At 42.5% G+C, this 16,897-nt stretch overlaps 1 pseudogene; it reads right to left on the bottom strand.

Moving 5' to 3' along the window:
• Positions 1 to 8,679: 8,679 nt before the first annotated feature.
• On the bottom strand, positions 8,680 to 9,620 carry LOC126022661 (40S ribosomal protein SA-like; annotated as a pseudogene).
• Between the last annotated feature and the right edge of the window lie 7,277 nt (positions 9,621 to 16,897).

A 16,897-nucleotide genomic window follows, 5' to 3' on the forward strand; every position in this document is an offset into this window, starting at 1 on the left:
GTTGCAATTATAAAAAAAAAATCCAGCTGTTTTATGATGAACAACCTTATAGCCATGGTGTTTAAAGAAAGCTTTGGGGTTTTTTGTTTGTTTTTTGTTTTGTTTTGGTTTGATTTTGGATCATACCTGACAGTGCTCAGGGGTTACTCCTGGCTTTATGCTCAGAAATTGCTCCTGGCAGGCTCAGGGTCCATATGGGATTTTGGGATAAGAACCACCATCCTGCCTACAAGGCAAATGCTCCACCTCCATGCTATCTTTCCAGCTCTTAAATTAAGTTTTTAAAAGGAGAAATACTGATCATCAAAAGGTAATTAAAAATGCTCTACATCTGGGGCCAGAGAGATAGCATGGAGGTAAGGCAATTTGCCTTGCATGCAGAAGGATGGGAAGAGTCCTCTTACAGTGCTCCTTACCATATCACTTAGTGTTCTAGACTTGAAAATTACGATTTTTAAGAATCTTCTGTACACAATCTACTCATGAAGCCTTCTTTAGTCAAGTTTACCCTCACCAATTCTGATTGGCCTAGAAATTGGAAAACCTTTACATCTGACTTGCCAGCTTTATATTTTTTTAAGCTTCTGTCCCATTTCACCTGGGTCAGCTTTTCGAATGATCAATCCTCAGTGTCTGTCTATGTGTGCTCATGAGTGCATGTGTTGGTCATCTCAATGTCTGTCTAATGTCTGTCTGTAACATATATATATATATATATGTTATATATATATATATATATAATGTCTATGTCACATATTGTCCTTCCCTTCGTCATATATAACCCCTTCTCCTCCCTTTTGCTTACCACCTTACAAATACTTATCTAGCCCTTCACTCTCTCAATCCCCATCTGTTATTCCCCCCATTTAACCCTTTTTACCCTCAGTTCTTTTTTTTTTTTTTTTTTTTTTTTTTGGTTTTTTGGTTTTTGGGCCACACCCAGCGGTGCTCAGGGGTTACTCCTGGCTGTCTGCTCAGAAATAGCTCCTGGCAGGCACGGGGGACCATATGGGACACCGGGATTCGAACCAACCTCCTTTGGTCCTGGATCGGCTGCTTGCAAGGCAAACGCTGCTGTGCTATCTCTCCGGGCCCTACCCTCAGTTCTTAACTCCTCAAGAAGCAGAACATTCCTCCTATCCCAGCCAGCTGCTAACTAGCTCCCAAAGTGAAAAGATAGATTCTCAGCCTGAGAAGAAGCTGATACTCTGCTGCAACTGATTTGCTTTCGGTGGCCACTTTTCCCCCACCTCTGTTCACTGTGGACTGTTGCTTGCTACCAGATTTGGTTTCTAAGAAGTCTCTATTTGAAGACATTTCCTGATGTATGACTGCTGGGAGTCATTTTTTTAGACTCCACAAGATCAAATCACATGTTGAAGCTGTGCTCCTTATTTTACCCCCCACCCCGATTATTTCAAAAGACTAAAAAGGGACACGTATATCTTCTTGGATTTTGTTTTTGTTTTTGTTTTTGGGCCACACCCAGTGATGCTCAGGGGTTACTCCTGGCTATGTGCTCAGAAATTGCTTCTGGCTTGAGGGATCATCTAGGACGCTGGGGATCGAACCAAGGTCCGTCATGGATCACCACATACAAGGTAAGTGCCCTACTGCTTGCTCCACTGCTCCGGCCCCTTCTTTGAATATTTCTTTACATCTATTTCCTTAATAGGTATAACCCTTATTGAACATCTTATGTAGTAGCAATTTCCCCCAATTTTTGGGATCTGTTTAGCAGGGAATTCTAGTAGATAAATTTCTCTATTGTTTAGAGTTCATGTTAGAACTGGTTATGGGGATTGTTGGACTTTACCTCTGCCCCCATATGCACCAGTAATACCTGTGGCATTGTTCCTTTTTGCATATGCACATTAAAATGGGGAAATCTTACATGTGCAAACAAGTTCTTATCACATAGATATAGGAACACATAATTTTTGTTTTGTTTTGTTTTTTGGGCCACTCCCGGTGATGCTCAGGGGTTATTTCTGGGTTATTCCTGGCTATGCGCTCAGAAGTCGCTCCTGGATTGGGGGACCATATGGGACGCGGGGGGATCGAACCGCGGTCCGTCCTAGGCTAGCGCTGGCAAGGCAGACGACACCTTACCTCTAGGGCCACCGCGCCGGCCCGAAACACCTAAATTTTATACTGCAGTGGGACCTTATACCCTGAACACTTGACATAGTGACTTGGCTTAGGCTTCAGGAGGTCCGACATTGACCATTCATCCCTGAATTTTGGATACCAGCTATGGAAACAACCATGGTTTCTACACCATCACCAGGAATCAAAATTCTACCAGGCAAGGCCCTACTGCTGCCCTGGCATTGGCTTATTCCAAAGAGGGTTCTTTTTTTTTTTTTTTTTGTTTTTGGGCCACACCCGTTTGACGCTCAGGGGTTACTCCTGGCTATGAGCTCAGAAATAGCCCCTGGCTTGGGGGGACCATATGGGACACCGGGGGATAGAACCACGGTCCAGTCCATCCTACGCTAGCGCTTCCAAGGCAGACACCTTACCTCTAGCGCCACCTTCCCGGCCCCCCAAAGAGGGTTCTTAATGACACCCTGACTGCTTGGTAACAGCAACAACCTGTTTTTAGGGCGGGGTTCTCTGCATTGCCACCTAATGGAGAGATGAAACTAGAAGACGCTCATGTCACTGTGAATTCAACCTAGGATCTGTACAAAAACCAGTATCTCTAAATATAGAAACCTGACAGCAACAACTCTGATTATGAAAAGCTTTTACTGGGACCACAAAAAAAGACTTTGGGGTTAGACAACCTAGTATGCCTGGAGCCTGGAGTTGGTCTGATGCCAGAATACTTCATGGGTAAGATCTCCCTGTTTTCAGGCCAAAGGTTTTTCTATTTCTCTCATATTTTGCTGGGCCTATAAAAACAATAACAAATGTCACACACACCTTTTTATTGTATTTTTTAATCTCTTATCTTTTTTTTTTTTTTTTTTTTTTGTGGTTTTATTCGGGTCACACCCGGCAGTGCTCAGGGGTTACTCCTGTCTCCATGCTCAGAAATTGCTCCTGGCAGGCACGGGGGACCATATGGGATGCCGGGATTTGAACCGATGACCTTCTGCATGAAAGGCAAACGCCTTACCTCCATGCTATTTCTCCGACCCCTTAATCTCTTATCTTTAAAAGAAAGAGTTACTAAACTTTTTTCTATTGTATTAGTGACTTTATTGGAGATACAATAATTTTCACAAATATACTTGCTACTGAACTTTTTCTTTTTTTTCTTCTCTTCTATTTTATATTTTTAGTTTTTCTTTCTATTTTCTTTATATATGTATATATATTTTTGGGGGGTCACACCTGGCAGTGCTAAGGGGTTACTGTGCTCTACACTCAGAAATCACCTCTGGCAAGCTCAGGGGACCATATGGAATGTCTGGATTCGAACCACCGTCCTTCTGCATGCAAGGCAAACACCCTACCGCTGTGCTATCTCTCCGGCCCCGTCTTTCTATATATATATTTTTTTTTTTTTTGGTTTTTCGGGCCACACCCATTTGATGCTCAGGGGTTACTCCTGGCTAAGTGCTCAGAAATTGCCCCTGGCTTGGGGGGACCATATGGGACGCCGGGGATCGAACCTCGGTCCTGATCCTTGGCTAGCACTTGTAAGGCAGACACCTTACCTCTAGCGCCACCTCGCCGGCCCCTCTATATATATTTTTTAAATAACTTTGCTTTCTGTCATTTTGAAACAAATGTATTATTATCAGTTATGTCAACTATGGGATGCATTTTCTTTTTTTTTCTTTTTGGTTTTTGGGCTACACCCGGTGATGCTCAGGGGTTACTCCTGGCTATGCACTCAGAAATTGCTCCTGGCTTGGGGGAACCATATGAGACCCTGGGGGATTAATCACAGTTCGTCCTAGGCTAGAACCAGCAAAGCAGATGCCTTACTGCCCCGCATCACCACTCCTGCTCTAGGATGCATTTTCTTTAAATAAAAATAAAATAAAAAAAATAAAATAAAATAAAAAAGGGGGGGACAGAGTGGTAGCATGGTGGTAGGGCATTAGCCTTGCAGAGGCTGACCCAGTATGGATGGAGGTTCAATCCCTGGCATCCCATATAGTCCCTGAGCCATGAGCGATTTCTGAGTGCAGAGCCAGGAGTGGCCCCTGAGCACCTCCAGGTGTGGCCCAAAAAAGAAAACAAACAAACAAACAAACAAAAAAACCCAACAACCAGCAATACCACTTCTGGGAGTACACCCTATGGGACCCATGTGTAATGCAGAAAAGGCATCTTCATTTCTATGTTCATCACAGTACTATTCACAATAGCCAGAACCTGGAAACTACCCTGTGCTTAAGAACTTGATACATCTACACAATGGAATAATATGCAGCTCTTAGGAATAATAAAGTTATGACATTTATTTATACATGAATGACATAGAAAGTTTCATGTTGAGTAAAATGAGTCAGATGGTGAGGGACATATATTGAATTATTATACTCATCTGCAGGATTTTTTTTTTTTTTTTTTTTGGTTTTTGGGTCACACTTGGCTGCGCTCAGTTGTTACTCCTGGCTCCACACTTAGAAATCACTCCTGCAGGCTTGGGGGACCATATGGGATGCCAGGATTCGAACCAATGACCTTCTGCATGAAAGGCAAATGCCTTACCTCCATGCTATCTCTCCGGCCCCAACATCTGCAGGATATTTAATAAAAATAGTATAAGGGGCCGGAGCGATAGCGCAGCGGTAGGGCATTTGCCTTGCAAGCGGCTGATCCATGATGAACCACGGTTTGATTCCTGGCGTCCCATATGGCCCCCCAAGCCAGGAGCAATTTCTGAGCACATAGCCAGGAGTAACCCCTGAGCGTCACTGGGTGTGGCCCCCCCAAATAAAATAAAATAAAAAGTAACTAAAAAAAAGAGAAAAGAATAATATCAAAAGACAATAGAAATGATGGGGGAAGTGCAGTTAGGACAGAGACGAGATGACAATGATAGTTGGAAATAATCACTATGGATATGAGCTGGGTGCCAACAGGAAGTAAAGTATTATGCAGGATACTCCTTCAAGTACAATATTGCAAATTAAAGTGCCTAAAAAGAAAACAAGAGAGAAATAGAAACCAGAAAAAAAGGAAGTCAAAGTGTCTGCCTTGGAGGAAGGCTAGGGGAAAGAGGGTAATTACAGTAGGGAAACTGGGAAAATTGTTGGCAAGAAATGAACACTGGTGAAGGGCTGGGTGTTGAAACATTGTATGACTGAAACTCAACTATCAACAACTTTTTAACCCTGTATCTCACAGTGATTTAATTTTAAAAAAATTTAGTATGTACATGGGACTGGAGTGGTTGTACTATAGATAGGGTGTTTGCCTTGTCTATGGCCAATCTGGGTTATATTGCTGGTAACCCCATATGGTCCCTTGAGCCTGCCAGGAGCAATCCCTGAATGACAGGAGAAAGCCCTGAGCACTGCAAAAATAAACAAATAACTATTTAGAATATATGCTCAATGTATAAAATTTAGGGACACCATATAAAATTACCACATAAAAAAGAAAAACTGGGGCCAGAGAGATAGCACAGCAGCGTTTGCCTTGCAAGCAGCCGATCTAGGACCAAAGGTGGTTGGTTCAAATCCCGGTGTCCCATATGGTCCCCCGTGCCTGCCAGGAGCGATTTCTGAGCAGACAGCCAGGAGTAACCCCTGAGCAACGCCGGGTGTGGCCCAAAAACCAAAACAAACAAACAAACAAAAAAAACTGTTTGCAGAACAACTAGAAAAATAGCTAAAACATAGTTGTCTTTTACATAGTTGACTCTGGTTCCATCCCCAGATAATACAGCATATCCTGAGCACTGCTAAGATCAATCCTTGAGCATAGAGCCAAGAGTAAGTAAGCTCTTAGCACCACCTTGTTTGGTTGTAAAATAAAACAGTAAAAACCAACAACAATAGGGCTGGAGAGATAGCACAGTGGTAGGCATTTGCCTTGCACATAGCCCATACAGGACAACGGTGGTTCAAATTCCAGCATCCCATATGGTACCCTGTGCCTGCCAGGAGCAATTTCTGAGTAAAGAGCCAGGAGTAACCCCTGAGCACCACCAGGTGTGAACCAAAAAACAAAACAAAAAATCAACAATAGCAACAGCAAACAACTAATTGTGATACTGTTATTCACAGGTTAGTATTCACATTTTTGTAGTTCTTGGCATATAACACTTTTGCAATTGTGAGAAATAATCCTTTCTTCTTTGCACACGTATCATTTACACTCTCCCCCTGCTCTGTCTGCAGTTCATCTTGACTTCATGAAGGGTGTTCTTACTGATTATTTACTTGCTTCAATGCTTTTCATTCGAGACCGTCTTACCACTGTTTCTGCAATTTCCCTACTTAAAAATGTCTCCTGGATGCCACTGAGCCTACAGGATAAAGTTTAGACTTTAACACAGCATGCAAGGTTTTCTGCAAGCTGCTGCCAACTTACTTTGATAACCTCTCACCTACTCCAACATCCCTGTCAGGGTTGTGAGCCCCTCAGCAATAAGCTGCCTTCTTCTATGTGGCTTCAGGCCTAACTCCTAGTATTCCTGCTTGTTGACCCTCCTTTTAAGACTCTTTTTTTTTTTTTTTTTTGGGTCACACCCGGTAGTGCTCAGGGGTTACTCCTGGCTGTTTGCTCAGAAATAGCTCCTGGCAGGCACGGGGGGACCATATGGGACACCAGGATTCGAACCAACCACCTTTGGTTCTGGATCGGCTGCTTGCAAGGCAAACACCGCTGTGCTATCTCTCTGGGCCCTTAAGACTCTTCTTAAAGATTGGCCTCCTTGTGACCCTCCCAATGCTCACGCTAGTTTATAACTAGTAGTTTTTGTTTTGTTGCTAGTACAGTTGGTATTCATTTTCCCTGACACATTGTCTACCCTAGTGCATAGCATAGTACATATATTTCTAACATCAAGAGTATCTTGATGTACGGCATCATTTTTTGTTTGTTTTAGTTTTGGGGTCACACCTGACCACACTCAGGGAATACTTCTGTCTCTGTGCTCAGAAATCACTCCAGGCAAGCTCAAGGGACCATATGAAATGCTTGGAATTCAGGTCCAATCTGGATCAGGTGCGTGTTAGGCAAACGTCCTACCGCTGTGCTATTTCTCTGGCCCTAATGTACGGTATCTTTTTAGTTGAATGAATAAAGGAATGACAGCTGTAGTTTTCATTCAATTCATCAACCATCTAGGGGGATTATCTAAAGACTTAAATTTATTTATTTATTACACTTTTGGGGCTGGAAGATAGCACAGCAGAAGGGCATTTACCTTGCATGCAGCCAATCAAGTATGGATGGTGGTTCAAATCCCGGCATCCCATATGGTCCCCTGAGCCTTCCAGGAGCAATCTCTGAGCACAGAGCCCAGAGTAATCCTTGAGTGCTGCCAGCTGTGATCTAAAAACCAGAAGAAAAAAAATTATGTATTACTCTTTTATTTTTATTTTTGGGCCATACTTGGCAGTGCTCAGAGCTTACTCCTGGCTCTGTACTCAGGGATCACTCATTAATGGGGCTCAGGGGTCCATATAGGGTGCTAGGGATTGAATCTAGGTCAGATGTGTGCAAGATAAACACCCTACCTGCTGTACAAACATTTTAACCCGTTTTCATTTTTTTTTACTTGCTAAATTTTCTTTTCTCTTTGATTCTCTCAGTGCTATGAAATGACTATAAAAACCCAATTATTATTATTATTATTATTTTTTTTGTGGTTTTTGGGTCACACCCGGCAGTGCTCAGGGTTTATTCCTGGCTCCATGCTCAGAAATTGCTCCTGGCAGGCACGGGGGACCATATGGGACGCCGGGATTCGAACCAATGACCTTCTGCATGAAAGGCAAACGCCTTACCTCCATGCTATCTCTCCGGCCCTATTATTTCAATTGTAGGAGGAAAGCTCATGGTGGAATCTGAGTTGAACTTGAACTATATTTGAATAACCAGAGAAGAATCAAAAAGGCATTTCAGATATGGGGAACAACATAAACAAAACAAAGGGACAGGCAGAGACAGGATTGTGCAGGCATGCTTGTGAGATGGGCTAGACTAGGCTATCTGTGATGGAGAATATTTGGTAGCAAAATTGGGAAACAGCTTGGGTACATTGCCTAGATGCAGAAATCACAGGAATCAGTGAAGCTATTTTAGGATACTTGCAAAAGGCAGGACCAAGTAATAAAGACCAAGATTAGCCTTCAGGCCTGGGAAGGCAGAGTAATAGCTGTAGAGAAATTTTAAAGATAGAATTAAAAGATAGAATAAAAAGATAGATAGCTGGCTTGGCTATCCAGTTTGCAAGCAATGGGGGAATAAAACAACTCTTATTTCAAACCAGAGCAAAGTAGGTTCTACCCCAAGTTCCACTGCCTCCAGGAGAGAAGCTAGGGTTCACTGTAAGACAGTCTGTTTTCTACTTTAGAGATGGAAACTGGAGGATAGCAAAGGCACCTTTACACAGCAAAATAGAGGAAATAGAGGGTTTGCAGTGAAGAACAACAGATTCACTTTTCATTGTCAATAAGGTTATTTTTCTATTTTTAGAAATTCATTTATTTTCCATCAGCCTGGTTTCCATTCCTATTTCAGTCTAGAAAGAATAGCTTAAGACCATTCAGTGACCTGATCAGTGGCAGCTGCAGACCAGTCTTCTGTAGCAAGCTGAACACTCCAATCTTGGGTGGGGAACTGCTGAATCGGCAGAGAGGGCACTTGCACTCCTTCAGACCAGTCTGCAACTTCAGGCTGAGTAGCTGTTAATTCAGGAGCTGGAGCAGTCCATTCATCCTTCTCACAGCCTTCTCACCAGTAGCTTGCTCTTCCTTTTCAGTCTCCTCGGATCTCTATAGAAGTAGAGATCATGGATCGGAGAGATAGCATGGAGGTAGGGTGTTTGCCTTGCATGCAGAAGGACGGAGGTTTGAATACCGGCATCCCATATGGTCCCCCGAGCCTGCCAGGAGAGCAGGCACGACTTCCCATGGGTATTCACGGCAGATGGTGCCTCTCATTCGCAGAACTTCCTGGGCCAGATCCACCACATGAGACCCACGGAGTGAGCTCCTTTGTTGTTGCAATGGATGGCAATGTCCACATAGCACAGTGTTACACCGAGCAATTGTAGGTAAGTTAACGTAAGAAGCCTCTGTGAGGGGCTGGTGGTCAACCCTGGGATCAGTAACCACCAAAAGTCTCAGCTCCCAGAAAGCCGCCTGGATTTGGTTAGTGAAAGTTCTAGGCATGAAGTGGCCAGCGATCCGAGTGGCTCCAGTGGCAGTAGCAAACTTCAGTACAGCTCTCTGGCCAGTATTCCTGGAGGAGATAACACTGACATCAGCTCGGTTTTCAATGGCAAAAATAGCACGAGCTGCCAGCAGAAGCTTTTTCCAATTTCTGTTCAAATTTATGATGTAGAAGCCATAACTTTTCCTTTTGTAGATGTACTGTTCCACCTGGAAGTCCAGGTTAGTGCCACCTAAGTGAGTGCCTGCAGCAAGGAATTTGAGGACATCCTTCTGCTTCATTTGCAGGACATGGAGGGCTTCAGATATTGTGAAATTTCCCTTTAAGTTACACCAGGAATCAAGAACAATGCAGTATGGATCTCTCACTGGGTAGCGTGGTTTTTGGGTCACACCCAGCAGCACTCGGGTTACTCCTGGCTTCACACTCAGAAATTGCTCCTGGCAGGCTCAGGGGACCATATGGGATGCTAGGATTCGAACCACCGTCCTTCTGCATGAAAGGCAAATGCCTTACCTCCATGCTATCTCTCCGGCCCCCCAAATTTATATTTTGAATGTTATTAATTTATTATAACACTGATTTACCAAGTTGTTCACAATACAATCATTTCAAGCATTAAAATTTCAAACACCAATCACACCACCAATTTGATTTTCCCTTCACCAGTATCCCTAATTTCCCATCCATAGCCTGCCTCTTTGCAGGTACAAATTTACTTCGTGGTGTTTATTATTATTATTATTATTATTATTATTATTATTATTATTATTATTATTATTATTCATTGCTTTATTTAAGCTCCGTGGTTACAAAATTGTTCATTGTTGGGTTTCAATCATAGAATGTACATCTTTACCACTTCCAGTCTCACCACTGTCTCCTGTTTCCCTTCGCCACCCCATCCAGACCTGTCTCTGGTGTAGGCAATTTGCTTTTCTCTCTCTCTCTGTTTCTCTCTTTTTTGACACTGGTTTTCACTATTGTTAATGGAGGGGTGCTTTGCATATCATTTTCTCCCCTTTCAGCATCAAGTTTTTGTCTAGAGTGTTCAGTTCCAATATCATTGTCCTAGTAGACACACTCTACTCTAACTGCACTCACCACTCTTTTGGCAAGCTTCCTAGCCAAGGCTGGACCTCCTTACCTCTCTATTGTCTCTGGATATTACCATACTGTCTCTTGTTTTTCTTATATCCCACAACTGAATCAGATTATTCTTTTTCTTTTCTTTCTTTTTTTGGGGGGGCCACATCTCGTGGTGCTCAGGGGTAACTCTGGCTCTGCACTCAGTAATTACTCCTGGCAGGGGGATCATAGGGATAACAGGAATCAAACTCAGGTTGGCTGCATGCAAGATAAACACCCTACCCACTGTGCTATCATTCCAACCCCAAGTGAGATTATTCTGTCTGTCCCTTCCCTCTGACTCGTTTCACTAAGCATAATACTCTTATCTTATATAAATAAATTTCATGACATCTTTTTTTCCTAGGGGCTGCATAGTATTCCATTGTGTAGATATACTAGTTTCTTTAGCCACTCATCTGTTGTTGGGCACCTGGGTTGTTTACAGAATCTGTCTATTATGAATAGTGCTGCCATAAACACAGGTGTGCAGAGGACATTTTTGTATTGTGGTGTTTTGTTGTTGTTGTTCCTTAGGTATATCCCAAGGAGTGGTATTGCTGGATCATATGGAAACTCAATTTCTAGTTTTTTTGTTTTGTTTTATTTTGTTTATTTTTGTTTTTGGGTCACACCTGGCAGCGCTCAGGGGTTACTCCTGGCTCTATGCTCAGAATTGATCCTGGCAGGCTTGGGAGACCATATGGGATTCAAACCACCATCCTTCTGCTTGCAAGGCAAATGCCCTACCTCCACGCTACCTCTCTGGTCCCATCAATTTCAAAGTTTTTTTTTTTTTTTTTTTTTTTTTTAGAAATGGCCATTATTGGGCCCGGAGAGATAGCACAGTGGCGTTTGCCTTGCAAGCAGCCGATCCAGGACCTAAGGTGGTTGGTTTGAATCCGGGTGTCCCATATGGTCTCCGTGCCTGCCAGGAACTATTTTTGAGCAGACAGCCAGGAAAACAAAAACAAAAACAAAAACAAACAAACAAAAAAGAAATGGCCATTATTGTTTTCTTTTCTTTTCTTTTCTTTTTTGGTTTTTGGTTTTTGGGCCACACCCGGCGGCGCTCAGGGGTACTCCTGGCTGTCTGCTCAGAAATAGCTCCTGGCAGGCACGGGGGACCATATGGGACACCGGGATTCGAACCAACCACCTTAGTTTCTGGATCGGCTGCTTGCAAGGCAAGCACCACTGTGGTTACTTCTAGCTATCTAGCTATCTAGCACAGCGGTGTTTGCCTTGCAAGCAGCCGATCCAGGACCAAAGGTGGTTGGTTCGAATCCCGGTGTCCCATATGGTCCCCCGTGCCTGCCAGGAGCTATTTCTGAGTAGACAGCCAGGAGTAACCCCTGAGCACCGCTGGGTGTGACCCAAAAACCAAAAACCAAAACAAAACAAAACAAACAAACAAACAAACAAAAAAACACCGCTGTGCTATCTCTACGGGCCCGCCATTATTGTTTTCTAAAAAAGGCTGTACTGGTCTGCATTTCTACCAGCAGTGAATGAGAGACTCTTTCTCCCACATCCAAGATAGCATTGATTGTTTTTGTTCTTTGTGATGAGTGCTGGTCTCTGTGGTGTAAGGTGATACCTCAATGTTGTTTTGATTTACATCTATCTCCCTTGTGATTAGTGATGTGGAGCACTTTTTCATGTGCCTTTTAATCATCTGTATTTCTTCATTGAGGAAATGTCTGTTCATTTTCTCTCCCCAATTTTTGATGGGGTTAGATTATTTTTTCCTTGCAAAGTTCTATAATGCCTTTTATATCTTAGGTATTAACCCCTTATTTGATGAGTATTGGGTGGATAGTTTCTCCCATTCTATAGATAGCCTTTGTATCCTGGTCACTATTTCCTTTGAAGTATAGCAGTTTCTCAGTTTAATGTAGTCTTATTTGTTTATTTGCTTCCACTTGCTTGGACAGTGGTGTTTCATCCTTGACTATGCCTTTATCTTTTTTTTTTTTTTTTTTTGTTTTTGGGCCACACCCGGTGACGCTCAGGGGTTACTCCTGGCTATGCGCTCAGAAGTCACTCCTGGCTTGGGGGACCATATGGGACGCCGGGGGATCGAACCTCGGTCCGTCCTAGGCTAGCGCAGGCAAGGCAGGCACTTTACCTCGAGCGCCACCGCCCGGCCCCTATGCCTTTATCTTTAATGTCATTGAGTATTCTGCCTATATTTTACTCTATGTATTATCTTATGTTTTTAGGTCTAATATCAAGGTCTTTAATCCATTTTGATTTGACTTTTGTGCATGGTGTTAAGGAGAGGTCTGAGTTCATTTTTTCGCATGTAGTTGAACAGTTTTCCCAGTATCACTTGTTGAAGAGGTTTTACTTGGTCCACTCCACTTTGTATTTCTTGCTCCTTTATCAAAAATTAATTTATCATAAACCTGTGGTTTCATCTCTGAATATTCAAGTCTATTCCATTGACCTGAGGGCCTGTCTTTATTTCATTACCATGCTGTTTTAATGACTACTGCTTTATAGTACAGTTTAAAGTTGGAGAAATGGTTTCCTCCCATCTTTTTGCCTAGGATTGGTTTAGCTATTTATTGACATTTATTTCTCTATATGAATTTCAGGAGCATCTGTTCTACTTCTTTGAAAAATGTCATGGGTAGTTTTATAGGAATTGCATTAAATCTGTTTCTTGCTTTGGGAAGTATTGACATTTTAATGATGTTAATTCTCCCAATCCATGTGCAGGAAATATATTTCTCTTTTCTTGTGTTCTCTTTTATTTCTTGAAGCAGTGTTTTGTGGTTTTCTTTATATAACTCTTTCATCTCTTTTTTTATTTTTTAATTTTTATTTTTTTGGTTTTTGGGTCACACCCGGCCACGCTCAGGGTTACTCCTGGCTCTATGTTCAGAAATCGCTCATGGCAGGCTCAGGGGACCATATGGGATGCAGGGATTCAAACCATACCTTTTGCATAAAAGACAAACGCCTTACCTCCATGCTATCTCTCCAGCCCCCCTTTTTTTATTTTTATATGTTTTTGGTTTTTGGGCCACACCCGGCGGCGTTCAGGGGTTACTCCTGGTTCTATGCTCAGAAATCGCTCCTAGCACACACAGGGGACCATATGGAATGCAAGGCTTCAAACCATTCTCTGTCCTGGATTGGCTTTGTGCAAGATAAAGGCCCTACTGCTATTCTATCGCTCTGGGCTCTTTCATCTCTTTAGTTAAGTTAAACAGTGCTTTGTGATAGTTTTTCTTTTCTTTTTTTTCTTTTTTATGGGACACTGGGGATTGATCCCAGGTCCATCCTGGGTTGACCGAATGCAAGGCAAATACCCTACCACTGTGCTATATTCCTGACTCATGGTATTTTTTCTTAACATAAAAACAAAGAAATTGGGGCCGGAGAGATAGCATGGAGGTACGGTGTTTGCCTTGCATGCTGAGGATGGTGGTTCGGATTCAGGTGTCCCATATGGTCCCCTGAGTCTGCCAGGAGCGATTTCTGAGTGTGGAGTCAGGAGTAGTCCCTGAGCAATGCCAGGTGTGACCCAAAAACAAAACAAAACAAAACAAAAAAAGGAAATAAAAAAAGAAAAGAAATTAACAAAATTTAGATCAACAAGTATCAATTTGAATTAATTAATTAATCTCCATGGTGGTAATAAATTCTGTGTCTAAGAATTTCTGGGGTGTGATTGGTGCCAGTTGAGCCTTGTGTGTTACTGTTCAGGCTTTTTGAGTTTGTTAGATTTCTATGTAAATTTCCCATACCACTGGCTGACACTACTATAAATGTTTTAGGGGTCATGCAGCCAAGTGTCCATGCAGTCCAGGATCTATAATTCTGAAACAAATTTGGTGACTTAGAATTTTGATAAGGTTAAATTCCAGAGCTAGGTTATATTTTTCAGAGGGTACAGGGCATGGCACTAGAATGCTATAGTTCATGAAGAAAGGGGCAATCTGCTCCCAGCCATTATGAGAATGCCACAGAGGTATCAGTTCAGAGCAGACCACCTGGGAATAGTCCACAGCTGGTATTTTCTTTTAGTGCTTGCTAGAGGAACCAGACCATTTTTCTGCATGAAGATAAAAGATGTGGCTGAAACTTTCAAATTTTATCTAGTCAAGAAACCCATTTAAGGGGCCGGCGAGGTGGCGCTAGAGGTAAGGTGTCTGCCTTGTAAGCGCTAGCCAAGGAAAGGACCATGGTTCGATCCCCCGGCGTCCCATATGGTCCCCCCAAGCCAGGGGCAATTTCTGAGCGCGTAGCCAGGAGTAACCCCTGAGCATCTAACGGGTGTGGTCTGAAAAACCAAAAAAAAAAAAAAAGAGGGGCCGGCGTGGTGGTGCTAGAGGTAAGGTGTCTGTCTTGCCAGCGCTAGCCTAGGACAGACTGTGGTTCGATCCCCGGGTTTCCCATATGGTCCCCCAAACCAGGAGCGACTTCTGAGTGCATAGCCAGGAGTAACTCCTGAGCATTAGCCGGTGTGACCCAAAAACAAAACAAAAAAAAAAGAAAAAAAAAGAAAGGAAACCCCATATAATTTCTTCAAGTCCCCTAAGATACAAAAATTCACATTAAGTCAGTGGTATCCAAATGTGGGTCCTGAACAATAATACTGTGAGATAGGGCTCTTGCCTTGCACATTAACAGCCAGGATTCAATCCCCGATACCCCATATGGTTCTCCTGAGATCTCTTGAGAAGTGATCTGAGTGAAGAAAGAGCCAAGAATAAGGTCTGAACGTTGCTGGATGTGACCTTAAAAAACAAACAAAACAAAAGAAAATGAGGGTCCAGAGAGATAGTACAATGGTTAAGGAGTTTGCCTTGCAGGTGGTGGAGCTGATTTAAATTCTCTGCATCCCATATGGTACTGCCAGGAGTAATTCCTGAGCACTGCCAGGTGTGGCCCAGAAACTAAAAAGGAAGGGAGGGAGGGAAGAAGGAAAGGAAGGAAGGTTTGGGAGGAAGAGAAGGAAGAGAAGGAAGGAGAGAGGAAGGAAGGAGGGAAGGAAGAAGGGGAAGAAGGAAGGAGGGAGTGATGGAAGGAGGGAAGGAAGAAAAGGTATACAAATTAAGGAGGGAGGGATGGAAGGAGGGAAGGAAGAAAAGGTATACAAATTATATCAAAAGAAATATGATCATCAGTTGTATATATATATATATATATATATATATACACTTTTGATTACAATGCTATGCTAAATATTGCCTTAAGAAGGAATCAGGATAGCCTGTGGCTAGAGGTGAAAGAATCACATACATATATAATATATATATGATTAATTTCACATGAAATACTGAACAAGCCTCAACTATTACAGTGTACTTAAAGAAGACATTTTATTGAGTTCTTATATTTTATTATTGCTATCTATTTGGTTTTGAGACCATGCACATTGGTGCTTATGAGTTACACCCAGCTCTGTATTCAGGGATCACTTTCAGTGTTTTGAGGGGTCCATGCAATAGAGGAGATTCAACCTAAAGTCTTGCCTGCAAAGTATGCACTCTCTCCAATCAAGCTTCTTATATTTATTTATTTATTTATTTGGTTTTGGGGTCACAACCGGCAGCGCTCAGAGGTTACTCCTGGCTCTACGCTCAGAAATTGTCACTGGCAGGCTCAGGGAACCATATGAGATGCCGGGACTCGAACCATCAACCTTCTGCATGCAAGGCAAAATGCCTTACCTCCATGCTATCTCTCTATATAAACATATATTTATTATATTTATTATATCTTTATATATAAACATATATTTATTTTTCAACAATACTTAGTTGTCAAAAATTGTACAGAGGACCAAGATAGCAATTACAACTACAGAAGAGGTGAAAAGACAAAAGCAACAGCAACAATAAAAAAGTTATTTTCAGGGGCTGGAGTGGTGGCACAAAAGGTAAGGCTGCCTTGCCAGCGCTAGCCTCTGATGGACTGCAGTTCGATCCCCCGGCATCCCATATGGTCCCCCAAGCCAGGAGCAATTTCTGAGCTGATAGCCAGGAGTAACCCCTGAGCATCACCGGGTTTGGTCCAAAACAAAAAAAAATAATATTTTTCAAAACAGAATTGTCTTGAGAGATTAGTCTGGAGGTTCTGGAATCATCAGAGACACAAGCAGCTTCTTCTTTTTGGTTTAGGGAGAGGCATACCTAATTGTTGTCAGAGATTATTTCTCACTCTGAATTTCAGGACTCAGGAAACCATATAGGATACTGGGGATTGCATTCCGGTCGACTACATACAAAGCAAATGCCCATCCACTGTACTTTGCTTCAGCCCATGGGCTTCTACTCCTGATTGCTCCACCACCACTTCTGTGCTGGAGTCAAATTGGAAAGTCAAATGTGTGTGACCCTGATCATCACAATGACACAGAAATGGGAAGGGAAGTGGGAAAATTAATTGTATGCTTAAAATAAATTGTAATCTTATTTAAATTATACCAATA

The sequence above is a fragment of the Suncus etruscus genome, chromosome 11, assembly GCF_024139225.1.
Source record: "Suncus etruscus isolate mSunEtr1 chromosome 11, mSunEtr1.pri.cur, whole genome shotgun sequence".
Lineage (NCBI taxonomy): Eukaryota > Metazoa > Chordata > Mammalia > Eulipotyphla > Soricidae > Suncus > Suncus etruscus.